Genomic DNA, 21,807 nt, shown 5'->3' on the forward strand with positions numbered 1-21,807 from the left:
AAGAAGAAAAATTTTTAAATAAAAAAGATGTGAAGCCAGGTGCAGTGGCTCATGCCTGTAATCCCAGCAGTTTGGGAGGCCAACGCAGGCAGATCACCTGAGGTCAGGAGTTCAAGACTAGCCTGCTCAACATGGTAAAATCCTGTCTCTACTAAAAATACAAAAACTAGCTGGGTGTGGTGGTGGACACCTGTAATCCCAGCAATGTGGGAGGCTGAGGCGGGGAATCACTTGAACCCAGGAGGCAGAGGTTGCAGTGAGCCAAGATCGTGCCACTGCACTCCAGCCTGGACAACAGAATGAAACTCTGTCTCCCAAAAAAAAAAAAAAAAAAACTTTGAAACAAAGTAATATAAGCTTATAAGCTTGAGAGAAAGTAATATATGTAATATATAAGGTAGACAAAGAAGATCTAACAACTTTTAATAGGAGTTCCTGAAGAAGAAAACCAAAACCAAAGCAAGGGAAGGAATTTTTTTAAGTCAAAATTTTTTTTAAAAAAGCCCTTTCCTGTAATTAAAAACAAAAAAAAGATTCAAAAGCACGTACCGCAAACCTGAGAAAGTCAATCCAATATAACCAATACTGAGATTTACTGTTGAATCTTAAAGAAAAATCCTTTGGGCATCCAAGCAAAATAAGCAAGTTACTTAGGAACAGAAAGAAAAGCAAATTATCATTAGACTTTCACAGCAATAAGATACAAGGGAAGCAAATAATACTAGTCTATAGGGTGATATTGCTCACTACAAGCAGGACGTGAAAAAATATAAAAAGTAATATAAATTTTGTAAAATTATAAAAAATTATAATCACCATAATCTTTAATTTCTATAATTAATTTATATCTAGCCGTTTTCCTACCCAGGGAGAAAAACTGATATATTATGGGTAGTACATTGGCTATTACAAGTTTGAAGAAAAAGAAACTAGATTAGCTAGTGGTTCTCAACCAGGAGTGATCTCCTCCTTCCCTTCCCCTCCACTCGTGGTCTAGGGACATTTTTTTAATCATCACTTAGGAAATGTTACTGTAATCTAGTAGGTAGAAGCCGGAGTGCCACTAAACATGCTACAATGCACAAGACAGCTGTCTACAACAAAGAATGTCAATATCTCAACAAAATATGTCTAAGAAATTCTGGTTTAGACAAAGCAACTATTAGTTGAGTCACATGAAACCACCAACATTAATTACTGGCCATAGTTCAACATATATGTTGAGCTTAGCAGAAATATATTAAGTCAGTGACATCAAGAAAATGTATACAGGTTGGCAACTACAACATGCTACAGCAGTGGTTCTCAAACTTCAGCATGTGTCGGAATCACCTTGTACAGGGCTTGTTAAACCTGGGTCCCACCACCAGAGATTCTGGTTCAGTTTGTCTTGTTTAGGCCTGGGAACTTGATTTCCAACAAGTTCCCAGGTGATATACTGGGGATCACACATTGAGAGTCACCATGGTAGAAGAACAGTCAAAAACAAAAAAAGAGGAAAAGGAGACTGCAGAATCTTAACATTTTTTAGATGTGAGTGAAATGAGCCAAGTGCACAGCAGCAGTTTGCCCAAATGAAGCGGAAGGTCCATCTGACAGTAGACTGCATATGTTCACAACTTCTGTTAGTCCTGGCCACAGGGCTCTTTGTAATGACTTTAAAAGTAATACGGCAAAAAAATAGCAGAGATGGAATAACATGTAAGTCTACTTAAATGTATATTAGAGAAAAGTATAAGGAGTTTGTGAAAAAGCGTATCAGACAAAAGGGTCATTGAGTAGAGGCTTGCATTAAAATGGGAGTTCTTAACTTGCATGCCTGGGAATTTCTTGGGGCTGTGAACATGTTGCTTTGTTCTGCTGACTTTAGTCATAATCAGTATAAGTAAACCAAGTATTCCCCGGTGCGGGGTACTGCACCTGTAGTCCCAGTTAGTCAAGCGACTAAGAGAGGAGGATCACTCCAGCCCAGGCCCAGGCATTCAAGTCCAGCCTGGGCAGCACAGCCAGACTCTATCTCTTAAGAAAAAAAAAAAAAAAAACAAGTATGTGTGGATCTATGCTACCATCACTGACTAGAAGAAACCCAAAAATAAAATTGGCATAGAGGATTCCACTTTATTGCTACTTTATATCACACATGTAATTTTTAAATATTTGATCAACATTAGTCTTTTTGTTTCAAAGTAAGCTTCCCAGCTTCCCAGACTTTAAAATCTACAACTTTCTATTGAAAAGCCCGGCACAGGAAACAATCATCATGGTTACAACTTGAGCTGCTCCTCTTTGCCCCAATTGTGCTATTCTTCGGGACATGCTCCTTTTCTAGGATACTTACTCAGAAACAAAATGAACACAAGCCCACTCAACAAACCATTCCTCTCTAAAACTAAAAAGAATTGGGTTAATCATCTCATCTGTACACTAGTGGCTAAAAAGGAAAGCCGAAAAAAACAAGACTAGTTAAATAAATGAATTTAGGACACCTATCTTTTAAACTCTAAATTAATGTTTCTAATTATTTTATCCCTACTGGGAGATGCACCTATTTTAAAGAGCCATTTATAGTAATATCTTACGCCAATAAAAAACAAGTCAATCCACTGAAGTATTCTTTGCTACAATAAAAGTTATATAGTCTTTCTTGTTGTCCCAGCTTCTGCCACCGTCATGGTAAACTTCATCATTCAGGTGAGTGACCAATAGCTGGTTTCTGCTTTCCTGTAATCCAAGGATGTTTTGCCCAAATGTGACATTCCCCAATGCCTAGCACAGCAGCACGCAGTAAGGGCTTCATAAATATTTGTTAAAATGAATTCATCTCCACTTCATATTAGCAACCCACAACTTCTGTCAAAGGCTGGATCTTATTATCTGGAAATGCTCCATCTCTAGAATCTCAAACTGTGATCTCACTTATTGGCCATTAACTCTTATTTTTCTACTTTTCTATTGCTAAGCCTATGTTTTGCCCTCATCACATTTCTAACCTATTAACCTTCTTATTCTCCAGTACCTAATATTCTTCCTAGTTTCATTTTTTTCCTTGCCAGCCTGAATCTCCCTAGCATTGCAATTAGATTCTCACCAATAACCTTACTTTAATAACCTCCTTCTAATCTCAACAAAATAAAAATAGTATCTAATATACTATAAGCCAGGCATTGTGATAATAAATAAGCACCTTATTTGCATTCATCTTATTTAATTCTCATACTAATTTTACAAGGTAGGTAGATCCTATTATTATCCCATGTTGTAGATGAGGAAATTAGAGTTTAGAAAAATTAAGGTACTTGCCAAAAGTTATGCAGCCTGTACTACTCCAAAACTCATACCAACCACTATGCTACACTGACTCCTGTCCAAACTGTGCATCCAGACAATACCAAACACATCTATCAGCTTTTCCTATCCCACTCCTGCTCCTAAGCTATGCAGCACTGCTAGAGAAAACTGTGTAACTATGCTGCTTAATGCTTTTTAAAAACATATGGTTAAAAAAAAAAAAACTTGTCTTCAATGATCAATGATGCTAGACAAAAACACAAAATGACAACCAATTTGTTGCAATCAAGAAAAGAAACAGAAATTTAGTTTATGATATTGCCTAAAGCATTTTCAGAAACATCTTTGATCTCTGAAAATGAGGCTACCTGTGCTAGTTTATGAAAGCCTTGCCCTTCTCCACAAAGAATACGCCACATGTTAGAATAAATCCAGGTACTAACAATATTATCTTCCTCTATTCTTGTACCTTGCTCCTACCTCTAAGAACTTAAAATCTAATAAGGAAGACAGATTCACACACTAAAAATTTTGACTACATAGCACAAAGTCCTCTTTTCCTAGCCTGGACACCCTCATAATTTGTTTAGTCCTAAACCACTTGGACAAGAGAGAGGAGATGAGCAGATGCTATCCAAAAATGATGACGTGAAATAATCAGTCAGTACTATATCTGAGAACTCCAGCTTTGCTACTGTTCAACTATGTGTAGGATATCAAATGTTTGTAGTTATAGAGAGCCAGTTATCCTACTCCTAGCAGCTCTCACTTAAAATCCAAAGTATAACTCATAAGCTGCTGATACTGTGCTTGAATTTACAACAATAAAGCAGATGCCATAAAGGCCTTGCTTTGAGTTCACAATAAAAACTAAACTTTACATAGCTGATAGTTAATTATTTCCTTACTCAAATTAAATTATTAAAGTTTGTTTTAATGAATAGAACAAAATAAATTAAATGATTACCTTAGAGAATTAACCTTCCAAGAAAGACAAAACCTTCTTTGAAGGCAAAGATGACTGATAGAGAGACTCAAAAAAAACTAAGCAGAAGACACTGAATACCAATCCCTAACATCAGTAATTTTTCAAATATAGAATATTTCCATATGTTAGTCCTGTAAAATGAAATTCCTAATAATGTTTAATCTTTAAAACATTGCCTTAAAAGGTTTATGTAGAAAACCATTCAAACCTGATTATAGTCTTCATGCTTAAGACCATACAGAAACAAATAATATTTTTTAGTAGGACCAAAGAAAGAGTAAAAGAAAAATTAACATTTAAGGGCCTACTATGTGCTGTACAAGGCACTTTACATACATGATCACATTAATCGTCACAATATATGAGCAGTATATTTCTATCCTTACTGATGCTCAGAAAAAAAAAAAAATGGGATTCACCCAAAGTCATGTGACTAGTAAAGATTAGAGCCAGTATTCCAACCTATTTCTCAGTCCATAACCTACAGCCATCCTACCACCTCAGATCATAGTCCCATCATAAGAACTCACTTAAATGCCAGCCTAAAAGGATTTCTAAGTTGATAATTTTGTAAGAGTTATGTTCATGATTTATTTAATAATATTTATGTTACCAATAAATTATTTTACTAATAATGTCCACTATGTATTTTTTACTATCATTGCCATGTCAAAACAATATACACAAGTTTCATGTTCCTTGCGAAGAGATAAACTCCTCTTTGGATTAAACCTTTATCACCAATGATATAGAGAATATTGCCTTTTGAGTGGCTCTTCGACAACTTATACAGCAAGACAGGAGGAATAAGTTCCGCTGTTCTGTACCACTATAGGGTGAATACGATTAACAACTTAGTATGTATTTTCAAAAAGCTAGAAGAGATAATTTTGAATGTTTACAACACAAAAGAATGATAAATGTTCAAGGTGATGAATGCTAACTACTCTGATTTGATCATTACACACTGCATACATGTATTAAATATGCTCTGCATCCCATAAGTATATACAATTATTACATGTCAACTAAAAATAAAAGAGAAATAAATAAAGGCCCAAAATTTGCCTCAAAAACACAAATGAGCTTATTTTCCCCTCCCTCTTTATACCAACAAGGGTACAAACAGCCCTCTGATTCCTAAGGATACAGTTCAGAATTATTTCAACCTTTCCTTTCTCCTCACACCCCACAGCACATTTCACAACAGTGTAATAAGATGTGTATGACTCCCAATTGTTCTGGATTGAAAAGAACTTACTAAGGTGCAAGTACGCCTGTGGCATTAATAAATTGTCGGTTTTTTGTATTGTTTATCTTGGATTTTTTCCATATTATAGTGCGATATAAACAACATTATATTTGATATTAACTTTTATATGTTTTACTGTATGATATATAGAAGAATAATTGCTGTTAAATTTTAGTTTCAGTTCTATATATTAATACACATGCACACAAACGTGTGTATATGTGGGGTCACAATTTAAAATGTATTGCTTACATGATAAGGTCATAGTGTAAAAAAAAAAAAAAAAAGTTGGAAATCGCAGCTCTACAGTATTTTGCATAGAGTAAAAGGGAATATTACCAAAGTCTGTCCTAAATATATGAGCTATAGCAGGAATATTGAAAGGTATGAAAAACGTTAGTTCAGGAATAACTATATAAACTTGGAAGAGTTCTGGGAACATTGTAAGCTCCCTCCTGTTAACTTTTTTAACCAGCCTTTCTATTTCCTCATTAACAAATAGCAGTAAAAATTCCTTTAAAATACTTTTATTTTTATTTTTATTTTTTGAGACAGAGTCTCCCTGCATCGCCCAGGCTTAAGTGCAATGGCGCAATCTTGGCTCACTGCAACCTCTGCCTCCTGGGTTCAAGCAATTCTCCTGCCTCAGCCTCCTAAGTAGCTGGGGCTACAGGCACACGCCAACCCACCTGGCTAATTTTTTAGTAAAGACAGGGTTTCACCATATTGACCAGGCTGGTCTCGAATTCCTGACCCCAATGATCCGCCCACCTGAGCCTCCCAGAGTGCTGGGATTACAGGCGTGAGCCACCATGCCCAGCCTAAAATACTTTTTAAAAATATATAGATATGTTAGGACATAGCAGGGGAAAAGGGCTAGCTAAGATAACATACTGCCAACCCAGCCAGTAAGACAAATTCAGAATAGTAACCAACAGCTATTAAAAATAAATAAACAAACAAACAAACAAACCAGGTGTGGTGGCACGTTCCTGTAATCCCAGCTACTAGAGAGGCTAAGGCAGGAGGATTGCTTGAGGTCAGGAGTTTAAGATCAGCCTGTGCAATATAGTAAGACCCTATCTCAAAAAAAAAAAAAAAAGATAAAAGCAGGCCAAGTCCCTGGCACCTACAGGAAGAAGGGGTGACAAATAAGTATTGAAGGAGAAGAGACCCAATTACCTAACCTAAACAGGTGAAGTGACATGTTCAATCATTCAGGAACTGCTGGGTGCTGGGCACTGGTTCTGGATTCTCCAACACAATCTAATAACGCTTTATGCCTAGCACAGAATGTGTCAGACAACGAAGACTGTCAAGAGTACTGACAGAAAAAGAAAGAGTATAAAATTACTCCCAGGTTTCCCTCCAGTATGATACCGGAAGATGGTCAGGCTTCAATAACAAGAGGAGGCATATTTAGGTAAGAAGTGATGAATGCAGTTTCAAGCACATTGAGTTTGAAAAGCCAGCAAGACATTCTGGTGGAGACACCCTGGTGGAGGTGCCCAGTAAACAGAAATGATCCAAAATTGAGAAGGAAAGGCCAAGGCTACAGTCACACATTTGGAAATCATGCCATGGAAATGATGACTGAAATCCAGAATGAATAATATGACCCAGAAAGAGAGTCCCAAATAATACACAGTGGCTCCCGTCTGTTCATTTGACTGATTATCACTGTAAGTGGGGCACTGAATCAGAAGAAATGTAATACAAACACATCAATTATAATATTTAAAAACTCATCAGTCAATCCAAAATCAATCTGTAAAAGCTACGTGAAATAATTATTTCTTTTATCTAATAATAAAGACAGGGTAAGATAGAATAAAATGAAATGTTCAAACTAAAAGGGGGGTCTTGGAAATATAACACATCTCCTTCACATTGTGACAAGGAAGAAACCAACATCTACAGAGATTGTGGAACTTAGGTCAACCAGCTAGTTACTATCAGGGCCAAAATGTCATCTCCACAAAGCAAGAGCTGATTTTTAAAAACTATTGATCCTATAATCTCTCTCATGGGTTCCTAAATAACTATTCATTTAAATAAATTTTACATATGTATATTTTCTTCTCTAAGAGAAAAAAACAAAGTCAATTTTCTCCCTGATTTCTCTTATGGTAACTGTTTTAGATATTCTTATCATTCAACAGTATACAAATTATCAGTCCTCTAGTTATTCTAAAATAATTTTTTTCAGTTTTATTGAGGCATAACTGACAAAAATGCTGCATATTTAAGATATACGATGTGATGCGACTTTTTAACCCTTTTTAATTGTAAATTGAGAAAAAATAATCTATATATTCACAGGCTACAAAGTGATTATATCTCACCATACGTATACATTATAAAATGATTACTACAGTAAAGCCAATCAGCATGTCCATCACCTCACATAATGACTTTTTGTGATGAGAATACTTAAGATCTACTCTCTTAGCAAATTTCAACTACACAATTGTCTAAGGAAATATAATTATTAATTACAACAAATGTAATTCAACAGCAAATAATTTAGGTACTCTATCACGATACAAATGTTTCTCTATATGTGTGTGTGTGTATACACACATATATATATTTTAGGCAAGATATATATATCCCTGTCAAGATTTCAATATGTTGTCCAAAGACTAGGTCTACATGCTATTTATGTAGTAATAATGAAGAAACTAAGAAGTGTAACAGAATAATAGGCATTTTGATTGTAGGGTCATCTTCATAAAATACAATCAAAATAAGATATTATAAGAAAACTGATGATTAATCCTCTTATTAACATAGATGACAAAATCCTCCACAAAATATTAGCAAAGAGTCCAGAAACATATAAAAAGACTAATTACATAATGAACAAGTAGGATTTATTCCAAGAATGAGAGGTTGGTTCATCATTCAAAAAGTAATCAATGTACTTCACTGTATTAAAAGACAAAATAAGAAAAGCCATATACCATATCAATAGATACAGAAAAAAACATTCTACAAGATTCAATACCCATTCATGGTAAAACTTAGCAAATTAGGAATACAGGAAACTTAACCTAATGGTTATCTATTTAAAAAGTACAACCACATTATACTTAATGGTAAGAGACAGAATGCTTTCTCCCTAAGATGAGGAAAGGCTGGAAGTCATCTCTTGCCACTCCCACAGTGGAAAAACCTGCCAGGTATTTCCTTAAGTGAATGGCCTAAATTAACATAACTGAGGATAAATCCATGGTGACAGCATGAATCCCCTGATATGACGAGATAAGAAAAGCACTGTGGTACTCTTCCTAAAAGCACATAACCCCAATCTAATTATGAGAAATAACATCACACAAATCCAATTTGAGGGAGAGTCTATGAAATAACTGACCAGCACTCTTTAAAACTATCAAGATCATGAAAAATAAGAAAAAAGTTAAGAAAGTGTCACAGCCAAGAGAAGACTAAGGAGGCATAAATACAATGCGGTTTCCTGGAGTTGATCGTGAAACAGAAAAAAAAAAAAAAAGTGAAAAAACTAGTGAAATCCAAATAAAGTCTGAGGTTTAGTTTAGAGTGATGTATCAATGTTAATTTCTGAATGTTTGAAAGATGTACCATGATTATGTATTAATAACATGTTAGCATTAGGGGACACTGGTGGAAGGTATATAGGAACTTTCTAAACTAACTGCAATGCTTGTGAAAATTTAAAATTATTCTGAAATATAAAAAATTAATTAAAAGGACAGAAAAAGATATACTTTTTAAACACTAACCAAAAGAAGGTTGGAATGAACATGTGAATATTAGATAAAGTAGATTACAAAACAACGTATATTCTCTTTTTTTCTTTTTCTTTTTCTTGTTTTTTCCGAGACAGAGTCTTGCTCTGTCGCCCAGGCTGGAGTGCAGTGGCGCAATCTCGGCTCACTGCAACCTCGGCCTCCCGGGCTCACGCCATTCTCCTGCCTCAGCCTCCCGAGTAGCTGGGACTACAGGCGTCCACCATCACGCCCAGCTAGGTTTTTTTTTTTTGTATTTTTAGTAGAGATGGGGTTTCACCGTGTTAGCCAAGATGGTCTCCATCTCCTGACCTCATGATCCGCTGGCCTCGGCCTCCCAAAGTGCTGGGATTACAGGCGTGAGCCACTGCGCCTGGCCAATTTTTGTATTTTTAGTAGAGACAGGGTTTCACCATTTTGGCCAGGCTGGTCTCAAACTCTTGCCTTGTAATCCACCCGCCTCGGCCTCCCAAAGTGCTGGGATTACAGGTGTGAGCCACTGTGACCAGCCTAACAAAGTATATTTCAAAGAATAAACATTACTTAATGATAAAGGGGTCAATTCAAGAAAACATAATAATCCTAATTTTATGTGCATTTCACCACAGTTTCAAAATACATAAACTACTAGTAAAAAATTACATATTTGAAAGGAGGAATAGACAAACCTGAAATTACAGTTGGAGACTTCAATACTCTCTCTCCGTAATCAATAGAACAAATTATAAACACAATGAAATACTACTACACACCACTAGAATGACTTAAAATTAAAAAGACTGATCATATCAAGTGTTATCAAGTATAAGGAGCAACTCCAACGCTCATACTGCTGGTGGAAATATGAAATGGTACCATCACCTTAGAAACAATTTAGCAGTTTCTTAAAGGTATAAACATACATTTACTATATGGTCCTACAATTCGATGTTTACCAGAGAGGAAGGAAAGCACATGTCTACATGAAGATTTATAAATGAATGTGTATAGTCACTAAGTTTGTAAAAGCCCCAAACTGAAAATTACCCAAATGTCCATCAACTGATGAATGGATAAACAAGATGTGTTATACCCATTAAATGGAATCACTATCAATAATAAAAAGCAGTAAACTAACAATATAAGCAACATCAAGGATGAACTACAAAATAATTAGATTGAAAGAAGCCAGGTAAAAGAGTAGACTATATGATCCATTTCTATAAAATTCTAGAAATTGGAAACTAATTTATAGTAATGGAAAGCAGATCAGTGGTTGCCTGGAATGGAAGGGGCTCACGGGAGGGAGAGAGAGATAATCTAAGGACACAAGTAGCTTTTGGGAGTGATGGATATGTTCAGTATCTGAATTGTGTATACATATGTCAAAGTTCGTTAAATTATACAGTTTAAATATGTGTGATTTATTAGATGTGAATTATACCTCAAAAAGCTTCAAAAAATGAAAAAATATATAGTCAGCATATAACCCAACAAACATTCTTAGGCATTTATCCAAGAGATATAAAAAAACTATGTCTAGATTCCACAACAGGCAAAATTATTCCACAGTGACAAAAGCAGATTAATGGTTGCTTAGGGTTAGGGTGTGGAGTTAACTGCAAAGACATACCAGTAGCTTTTGTGGGGGTGATGAAAATGTTTTATATTTTGTGCTAGTTATACAGGTGTACCCATTTGTCAAAACTCATCAAACTATAAACTTAGTTTATTTAAATTATACTTCAATAAAGGTATTTTCCAAAAATGGAGGTGGGGGAATTTGGTGCCCCATCTAGAAAACTAATCTAGAGAGGAAACTTTGTAACACAAGAAGTTTCTAAATGGTATGTTTCCTGTATATCCAAAGTAAATATGTTCCCAAACCCAAACAGATGATTTAAAAGGGCAGCAACAACTATCTTTTACTGAACAGTACTCTGTACCAAGCATTGTGCCCTATACATACATTTCCTCTAATCTTCTCAACAATCCTGCAATGAAGGTATTATTATTCTCATTTTATTTTTTGTTTGTTTGTTTTGAGACAGGGTCTCACATTGTTGCCCAGGCTGGAGGTCAGTGGCACACTCGTGGCTTACTGCAGCCTCAAACTCCTGAGTGCCAAAAAAAAAAAAAAACAGGAACAAGCCACCATTCCTGGATACTTTTTAAAATTTTTTTGTAGAGACAAGGTCTCGCTATATTGCCCAGGCTAGTCTCGAATTCCTGGGTTCAATGGATCCTCCTGCCTTGACCTCTCAAATTGCTGGGATTACAGGTGTGAGAGCCACTGTGCCCAGCCTATTTATTCCCATTTTAGATTAGGAGACTTGGGCTCACAGAAGATAAGCAACTTACCCAAGGTCTCTCAGTAAGTAAATGAGCAAGCCTCAGCCTCCAAGAATAAATCTGGGTCTGCCTTAAACTATTTCCAATATAACATACTGACTCCCAGTACCTGTTAATTGATACCTCTATTCTACTGAAATTTAAGAAAAACACATTTGCTTCCTTAAACTATCTCCTTGAATACAAGTATCTGCCAGTATAATGACCTTCATTCCCCAGGAGATGCCTAGCACATAAGTACTCAGATATGTTTTAACCTAAATTCATAAGATTTGCTGTAAAGCAACTATTAGTTGCATTACAAATCTTTTCCATTATTAACATCTCTGATTGGAGGGAAAATTACATCCTAAGGGTATAATCGATTTTGCAATTATTACTAACATGATTACATATACCAGTATTATACTAGTATCATCTAAGGATAAGCCAAAAGTGGCTTTTGGCTTATGAAGAACTAAGCCTAAACACTTTCTCTATGCTTTCCACATTTGATAGCCAACACAGTCAATGAAAGACACTGTAATACCCAAAAAATCAAACTGAAAGATGTACAGATTTAAAAGATCATTGGACCTTATTCAATGCTTTAATTCCCTTCATGTAATCTTAATTTTAAGAAGGAAGACAGGCCTGGTGACTCATACCCATAATCCCAGCAACCTGGGGACTGAGGTAGGTGAATCACTTGAGGCCAGGAGTTCGAGACAAGACTGGGCAATACAGCAAGAACCCCATCTCTACAAAAAAAATTTAATTAGCTACGCATGGTGGCTAATGGCTGTAGCCTCAGCTACTCAGGAGGCTGAGGCAGGAGGAACACTTGAGCCCAGAAGTTCAAGGTTATTGTGAGCTATGATTGTACCACTGCACTCCAGCCTGGGTGACACAGCAAGACCCTGTCTCAGAAAAAAAGAAAGCTATGAATTTTACCACTTGGTATGGTGAACCCTTTAATTCTTAATGTCAATACTAAGAAACTACTGCACAATTCAACATTACAAGACTGGGAACCAAGCAATACAACTCCCACTTTTTACTGGGAACTAATTAGTTATAATTTATGGTAGAACTCAACTTTCCTGTGTCCCTGTGTCTCACTTAGCTACTTCCCAAGAGGAAGCATTGGGATGAGTTAATTGCTCATGAAAATAAACACATACACATGCGTGCATATACATTTACAATATACATATGTTATAATATGATTACATTGTAGTTACATAACTTAACACATTCTTTATTCAAATATATATACTCATTTATTTTATATTGCTTTATATATTATCTTATATTTATTTTATAGATTAATTTTTACATATTTTATTATTCTATATTATGAAATTATTTTATATTACAGAATTTATAGGCATTTTTAAATAAAACACTATGCTTACAAGATGAAAACTTTGCTCAATTCTCTCACATCACATTATGTTGTTACGCTTTCAGAGGTCTTTTCAATGACATTATATGGTTCACTTTTACATTGATGAAAATATTTCACTTTTTATTTTTAAGCTTTTCCTACAGATCCCATGAGAGCATTCTGCTTTCTACAGATGTCACAGAGAAACCTTTCTGAATCTTCGGTAAGTAGGAAAAAAGACACAGATGCCTCCCATGGTTGTTCTCATAACAAAAGAAAAGGAAACAGAGATGGGAAACAATCTCCAAACCCTTTATATTCAGAGACCTAGTACTTTTCCAAAACAGGGAATTCAAGGTTTGCCAAAGACTTCAGTAATTTGACCTTAGCAATAATGGAAGGTATACAGCTGGAATCCATTATATACTGCTCTTAATATATTAAACAGTGATCCCTCTGTCCTAAAAAATACAAATGAAGTTGCCTGCAATTTCTATGTAGTCATGCAAGTCATTTGTACATCATCTTCACAGAAGATGACAACGCGGGCAATTGTTTTTTAATGAGGACCTCTTAGAATCATTAAAAGCACAGGGACTGAGAATAGCACTCCCAGGAACAGGGAGACTCCAATATCCACTTTGTTTCTCTTTTTCTAAGAAAAACTAATCACACAACATGCCTCATCCCCTAAGAGACAATCCAATAACTGAGAGTCTTCTAACCAACAGTCTAGCCAAGTAAAACCTTATAGAACTCCCCTTCTTGTAGGGAAAGGAAAAAAGTTAGATGGTGTAAGTCATGCACAGAGAAATGAAACATCTAAAGGCTATTAACTAGGAAGCTCATTATTGATATGCTAGAAATTATGTACTAAGAAGTTTGTCACTTTTGTTTCCTAAAAAAAATATAGGCTGGGACCACTCAAACACTGCTGGCAAAAGTACAAACTAGTCAAAGCACACTGGAAAACTGTTTAGCAATATCTTTTAAGCCGGACATAGGCATATGCTATGACCAACAATTCTACTTCTATAATGATACCTAAAAGAAATGCACACATGTATTCACCAGGAGACTTGTACATGAATGATTATAACAGCATCATTCATAAAAGCCCCAAACTGAAAACTAAGCCAAATGTCCATCAGAAGTGGAATGAATAAATTGTGATATATTCACATAATGGAATAGTATACAGCAATGAGAATGAACAATCTGTTGCTCCATGCAACAATATGGATAAATCTCTTTTTTAAAATGTTGAGCAAAAGAAGCTATACACAAAAGGTACATAGAGTGCTTCCTACTATAGAAAGTTCAAAATCAAGTAAATCAATGTATAGTGTTAGAAGTCAGGAGAGTAGCTACCCTTTGCAGGAAGTACGGGGCACTGGGACAGGAATACAAAGGAAGCTGCTAAGCTAACACGATAATGTTCTATGCTTTAATCTGGATACTGGGTACATGGGTGTGTTCACTTGTGAAAAATCAACAAGCTGTGTTACGATTTGTGCACATTTCTGCATATATTCAAAGTTCACGTTAAAAAATAAAATATAAGCTTATAAAAGTACTTCTTTAACTGATATTCCAAATTCATTACTTTTTTTAATGTATAAAGGCAAACGAAGAACAAACCAGACCATGGGAACGAATTCAACAGAGAGACAGGAGAGGAATATCAAGAATGAAGCAAGATCATCACAGAGCACACTTGGAAAGGAGATGGTATGTATCTCTCTCAAACAAAGGTGTTTGAGATGTGAAAAGATGTTAAAAGACCTGATTAAGCAATACTCTCTCTACTGCCTTGCAACTGCAAGCTGAAAGCTCATCGCTAATAGACTACTTTCTGGAAAGCCCACAGAATTCCACTCTCACTAGCTGAGTTGTAATTAAGAGTCAGCTAAGTATGTTCCCAAACTAGTTTATCGCAAATTTCACTTGCTGTTGCAATTACATAATTACATAATTTAATTAAATATTACCTAAATATATGAATACATATACTTGTTTCTATAAAAATAAAAGTTTTAGAAAAACTAAATTCAATAAACATAAGTTGTCAAAGAATCGCTATTAAAGTATCGAAGAACAAAACACAAGTCGAAAATCATAAAAACCTAGAACCATGCTTTCAGACTGCTTCATAAGCAAATTTAAATTCTTGTTCACCTATAAAGAAAACTGAACTTGATATTGTAAATGCATTATGGGGTGATTTATGAAAGAAGGAGAATTTCAAACTTTAATCAGCAGACCCATACTCAAAGAAAAGACCATGACTCTACATCAAAAGATTGGCAAATGAAAATATATTTATAGTTTACATTAGAATGTACTGTTGAAAATATGTATCATTTATGATTTTATGATTCTAGCCAATTGTTTGTATTAACAACCAACTATCTATCTTAATTGTGAAGAATGCAAAAGTCCTCTCCTGTATATCACTAGAGAAAACTGAGCAAGCAATACTGGTCACTCAAGACCACCTATATACACATACACACATGCACGCACAAATGCAAACGTGATCTCTCTCTCTCCCGCCCTCTCTCTCTCACACACACACACACACACACCATGCCTCACTAAAACAATACTGAAAGGCAGCAAGCATCAAAAACAGAAATCAAGACAATAATGAAAGTAAATGTGGGACACAGGTCTTAAAAATGAGGGCATTCAAAGGAGTTTTCCACACAACTTTCCACTGTGGGATAGCAAATAAGATAGGTATTTTAAAAGATAAAACAACTAAAAGCTAGGTGGGTAGCAAAGCTTTAAACACTAGAATTCTTCCTCACTGTCTCATTGCTACCCTATCCTAGTCTTGAACCCAGGAAGTACGCCAGAGTTCTCACATGGTACAACACTTGTTTATTTCCACTGATTTGACTGCAGAAATCTCACTCCTTCATATCACTAGGGGGAGCACTTACTCTTTAAAAAATAATAAGAGAAAGTTTAAAAAAAAAAAGTTCCAATTACAGATGCACTTTCTGATGGGGGCAGTGGCTGTGGAGGTGGTATGTGCCTTCTGTAGTCCCAGGTATTCGGAAAGCTGAGGTGGGAGGATCATTTTAGCCCAGGAGTTAGAGCACTATGACTGTGCCTGTGAATAGCCACTGCACTCCAGCCTGGGAAACAGAGTGAGACCCTGTCTTTAAAAAAGAAAAAAAAAAAAAAAAAAAAAAAAAGCAAAGCTCTTTATCTGACTGTCCCGGGAAAGCAAAGTGCAAAATTATTTAAAACTCACAGCACAAAGTGAAAATAGTTTTAAAGTCACAAATGACTTTAAAAGTAAGCAACATAAAAGCTAGGCTCAGTACATTAACCAATCAACACATTTAATGCATAACAGCAAATATTACTTAGGGTCATTTGTTAAGAAAATATAAATCAACAGGCTGACCTTACTATTACTCAGTTAGAAATACTTAATTATGATTTGTGAAGATTCTAATTTCTGATAAATACTATTAGCAAATGAAGTTAATGGATATCTATCACAAACTTCAGTTGGTATACTTTGTTTATTAAATTATTAGAAGGCAAAATTAATACCATTATCCTCTTTTAAAGTTTTAAATGTAACTTGAGCACCTAAGTAGCAAGGAAGTAGGGAAAGGGAAAAGGAGACAGAAGGGAATTAACAGTAATGGGATGCCTATCGTGTGCCAGGTGCTTCAACCACACTGGGAAAAGGGAATTATTATTTCCGCTTTACAAATGAAAAGCAGGCCTCAAAAACCATAACTAACTTGACCACTGTCACATAGATAACAAGTTATAGAAGAAGATATGACCCATAATACCTAAAATTAAAAATATCAGAAGTTGCTTAATTCATCTTGCAGTATGGTCATCTTAAATACTCTTTATTCCATTAAGAGGTATGTATTTGTATCACAGCAAAGAACAAGAAAGAACAACAAGAAAGCTTGCCCTTGTCCTCTAAAAGCTTGTCCTCCAGGACCTTACAATCTACTGAAGAAAACATGTACACACAGTTAAGGAATATAAATCAATGATTAATGGCCAATTGAAGAAAGCGCCACTAAGTGATAAGGGAGATCAAAGAAGCCTGGGATCCATGTGGTTTAAGCAGTTAGGGAAGACTTTATGAAACATGTAAGATTATAGCTGGATCCTAGAGATGCTATATGTTGGGCAGGGATATACTGAAAGAGTACTCCAGGATGAGCAAAAGCAAAAGTTAAGGATAAACACAATGAAACTGAGTAACAATGAAAAGGCCAGCATGACTGAATCAAAAAGTGAAGAATTAAGTGGAAACAACTCAGTATCCATCAACTGATGAATGGCTAAACAAAAGTGCTATATCCATACAGTAGAATACTACACTGCAACAAAAAGAAATAAACTACTAATGCCTGCTATAACATGTGTGAACCTTGAAAACATTATGCTAAGTGAAAGAAGTCAGTCACAAAAGGCCACATACTGTATGATCCCATGTTTAGGAATGTCCAGAATAGGCAAATCCATATATACAGGAAGCAGAATGGTTCCCAAAGGCTGAGAGGGTTGGTATTGAGGGGTAACTGCTAATAGTACAAAGTTTCTTTTGCGGGTGACAAAAATGTTCTACAATTGATTGCGGTGATGGTTGCACAATTCTGTGAATATACTAAAACCTGCTTAACTATTCAGTTTAAATGAGTGAACTACAGGGACTATGAATTATATCTCAATAAAGCCATTTTTAAAAGTGGGGGACTGGTGGGACATCACATTGCACAGCTAAGATAGAGTCACCTATGGAGTATTCTGAATGCCAGGCTTCAGGGTCTACACTTCATCTGGTAGGCAGTCAGAAATATACAAGTAAAGATTTACCTAATGAAAGCACAGTATACATACTTAGGATTCTTCCATAACAAAATCATTCACATGTTTTAAGTACATTCCAAAAATATATGCAAAATCACAAAGAAGAGAAAGAACAGGAAAAAGATATGATATGATTTTGACTAAGACACAAGCTAGGACTATTAGGAAAGTTGTTTTGCTTCAGTGCTAAATGCCACAGATGGGTATAGCAGCATCATATGTGTGCAAAACCACAAATTCATCTGTGTCAAATCTTTGAAGACTATAATATTCTAAACTTAATTGTGAAAATGTCATTAATAAATGACTTGCCATATTTCAGGGTAAGATAATGAACAGTATAATTTGTTTTTCATTGATGATAGTACTCTATATTATATATAATGCTTTTTTCAGATAATGGATTCAATCTAAGTGCTACCAGAAACTCCACTAATATAAAGCATTGCTTACTGATGCTTACATATCTGACTTTGAATTCTAATTTAACATGATACTCCAAAATAGTTTTAATATACAAAATAAAAGAACTAAAGAAACAAACCTGACACATAAAAGCCAAGAGAAAAAATATGTTACATATTATACATTTATATAATATTCAATGCAGAGGAAAAGGTAAAGTGCTCAAAAATAAACCTGAAAATCACTGACAGAGGGAAAAAAGGACTCAGCAAAGTACAAATGAAAAAAAGGAATAAATTACATTTACAATAGCAGGTTCAATACATGAGAGAAGATGAGAAGGCCTAAACCGAGGCAAAGTTCGGAACATCTCTATGAAACAATCCTGTCTCCTCCCCTGAATCCCAGGGAAGAAAGACCCTTTCAGGCATTCTTGGCATCATCCCTCCCAAAGCTGGACTAAGGTGAAATCCCACATTCCCCCAGGAGGTGGTAAGATGTTAAGGATACAAAAGAAGAACTCAGCTGGAGAACCCATACACAACCAAACCAGTGTTCCCCTTCTGAGTCACCTTGCAAACCTCCTTCAAGGTAGGTGAGCCACAAGAAACTAAAGGAGATATTGAATCTCTTTTAAAATTCTCTTGTCTAAGAATAAGAGGGGCCATCTGTCTCTATAAGGGCTTTGTAAATTCCAGAACTGAGCGAAACTTATGTTGAGTCTGAGAAATAAAGACAACTCAGACAACCTGGTTTGCTAACAAACAATAAAAGCAAAATAGAAAACAAATAAGCTTTCCTTAAAAAAAAGGCTTATCACTGATATCTAGAATACGGTGTCTTCTATCACAAGTAAATAGAGCAAGACTCTCCATTTCCTAATTCTAAGCCAGTGTTTGTACTAAAGAAAATTCAGTAGGAATAAACAGGAGGTTATTTCAAATCATTAACTGTTGTAGATTTAAACACATTTATCCACACTTTCATCAATTTTCTACCTACTTTGAGTAAAAGAACTGTGGGAATAGGCAAATGTTGACAACTATTGTTCACCATAATAAATGTGTTAATTATTAAGGAATAAAGTATTCCAAATACAACACAATAAAATATGAAAATCGGTTAAAAGTTGGATTATTCTCTAAGTAAACACCCAAAACACACACCGCTGAATTCATATATAAACAGAAGTTTTCTCTGAAGTAAATAGGTAGAAATGATGAGAGCATGTACCATAGCTATCACAAAGAGGGGGAAAATAACATCAACATTAAGTCTAAGATGCAGTTACACTTCTAAATGATACAATTATCAGAGGGAATGGTCTACATGGTAAATATGCTGATATTCTGACTAAAGTTACAACAGAAACTCATGATGCCACTTTTAGTAGGCTAAAAAAGTAATTAAGAAAATTGAAGACCTGGAGAGGGAGTTTTTGTTTGTTTGTTTGTTTTTACAGGATCATTCAATGAATAACATGGGACTGGAAACATGATCTGTAAACAAGAAAGGAGAACAAGAAACTTGCCAGTACCTGGAACTGGCACTGAGCTAAGGAAACAAGGATGACAAATATTCTAGGAGGTAAATTACATCAGTTTTCAAAATCTGATTCTGGAAAATAAGAGTGACTAATTTGCCAAAAGGGAAAAATATGTTGTGTAAGCTAATGAAAAATTTTAAATACACACAAAATGCTGTAGGAAATTTGTTTCTAAAGGATTTTAATCAATTAATTAAAACATCATTAATGTTCACTGTACTAGTTTTTAAGATGCTCAATCTACAAGACAATGTTTTAAATAGTTCAGAAAAATCTTGTAAATATTCGCAGTAACCATTTGCCTTAAGCAATTCTGTAGAGCCTGTGAAATGGTTTGAAATTTAAACGACAGTAGGCTCAACTAAGTTTCCAAAACCCCTCAGACAAAATCATAAAGCTTGCATAGCAAAAGTGCTACAAACAGGATATCCTGAACAGCAAAATGAACTACCATATTTGTGGATTTTTTCCCATATAGTAGATCCCATATAATGTGCCTACTCTACAATGAACTTAAAACTAATCCTTGTATACTCAAGTCTCATCTAAACTTACTGAATCTTAAGTGAGAAAAACCAATGCCAGAAAAGAAAAAAAGGATGAGGTTCAACTCAAACCATCTGCTCTTCCTCCTCCAAGCAACATTCTATAAATTAGGTGTTTTATTTAAATTCTCAAATTCATAAGTCCACAGCCAAATCTAATGTATAATATAGTTAAGTACTATGCACACAACAGTACTCTGTTCAAGTGGCTAAGTAAATCTGAACATAACGGGAACATACATTTTAGAAAGCATTCATCTCTGCTGCCACAGGGGGAAAAAAAAGAGCAATTTCACAGAAAGACTAGGAAATACCTGAGCAGATAAACAGCCCTTTCAATATCGCTGAGGTCTTCATCGACTGTCAATCTTTCTATTTCTTCTGGTGTCTGTCAAGGGTACAATACACATTTATGCACCACAAACATTGGGTCAGTCTTGCCTCCCAACCTCCCAGTGACCCTCTATGAGGATAAACGAATGAAAAAGTTTCACAATTAAGCATTAACAATGAAAACTAATCAAGGAGCTGAGGATACCAGGCGACATCAATCACGGAGGTCTCTAATTGGGTGGTCGAATTTGGGGAGGGGACTGTTTTTTTTCTGTTTTTATCCTTCTAGCTTCTGGATTGCAGCTTGAAAATCGCATCGTGGCTTCAGAACCTTGGCTGAAATCCATTTCATACGCATGTTATAAAACGAATAAATACACACACTTTTATCTCTAATACCTCACGGCTATTTCTCCAGCATTTTCCACCCCAAGAAATGCTAAAAGGGGGATGGATGAACACTGCAGCCGAGCAGGCATGAAAAGGACAAGATCTGGAGTGGGGGAGGGAAGGAAATCAACTCTGGGGCTGGAAGAAACCAGAGATTTGAGATATTGCGGCAGGTGGGAGTGAGAGGAGCTAAAGCAGCTAATTAAGCGATGGCCAGGGGAAAGGGGTCCTGTCCGTAAACTAGGTTTGCTGGCGCTAAAGGTTGGAGCCTCTGGGAGGAAGATGACTCTGCGGGGTGGGAGAGCCGGTGGGGGTGGGGGGAGTAAGCTGAAGGTTGACTCCCTCAAGGGATTGGGGAGCAGGGTCCCAGCTAGAGTACTGGAGGGGTTGGGAGGAAAGGATGCGCGGTGACTCAGGAGGGCGGCAAAGGGTCGCGAGGGCTGGTAGACGGGGACCAGGACCACACTGAGAAAGGGTGCTGGCTGGGAAGCGAGAGGAGGCCGGGCTGCCTTGAGGGCAGAGGGACCCGAGCTTGATCTGACTTGGTGGGCTGGGGGTGAGCGGACGGGACGCTGGGTGGTGTCTCGGGGAGAGGTGGGGGGAGGAGTCGGGAATGTGTGGACCGAGGGGTGGGCCTGGGGCCAGAACCCGGGCGGCGTCAGCGGACCAGAGGTTGGGGAGCCCAGGAGAGGACCGGGGAGAGGTGGGCTGCGGCCTCGAGGGGCAG

At 36.2% G+C, this 21,807-nt stretch overlaps 1 protein-coding gene across 1 annotated transcript in view; it reads right to left on the reverse strand.

Moving 5' to 3' along the window:
• The window catches only part of PPP4R4 (protein phosphatase 4, regulatory subunit 4), a 111,476-nt gene extending 90,139 nt beyond the window's left edge, over positions 1-21,337 (reverse strand). Inside the window, exons 1-2 of the mRNA XM_011991711.1 lie at positions 21,073-21,337; positions 20,672-20,745 (exon numbers count right to left, since the gene is read on the reverse strand). The gene's annotated coding sequence lies outside the window, so the exon portion shown is untranslated. The remainder of the gene's footprint in view (positions 1-20,671; positions 20,746-21,072) is intronic.
• Between the last annotated feature and the right edge of the window lie 470 nt (positions 21,338-21,807).

Source organism: Mandrillus leucophaeus, unplaced genomic scaffold (genome assembly GCF_000951045.1).
Source record: "Mandrillus leucophaeus isolate KB7577 unplaced genomic scaffold, Mleu.le_1.0 Scaffold4, whole genome shotgun sequence".
NCBI classification, from domain to species: domain Eukaryota; kingdom Metazoa; phylum Chordata; class Mammalia; order Primates; family Cercopithecidae; genus Mandrillus; species Mandrillus leucophaeus.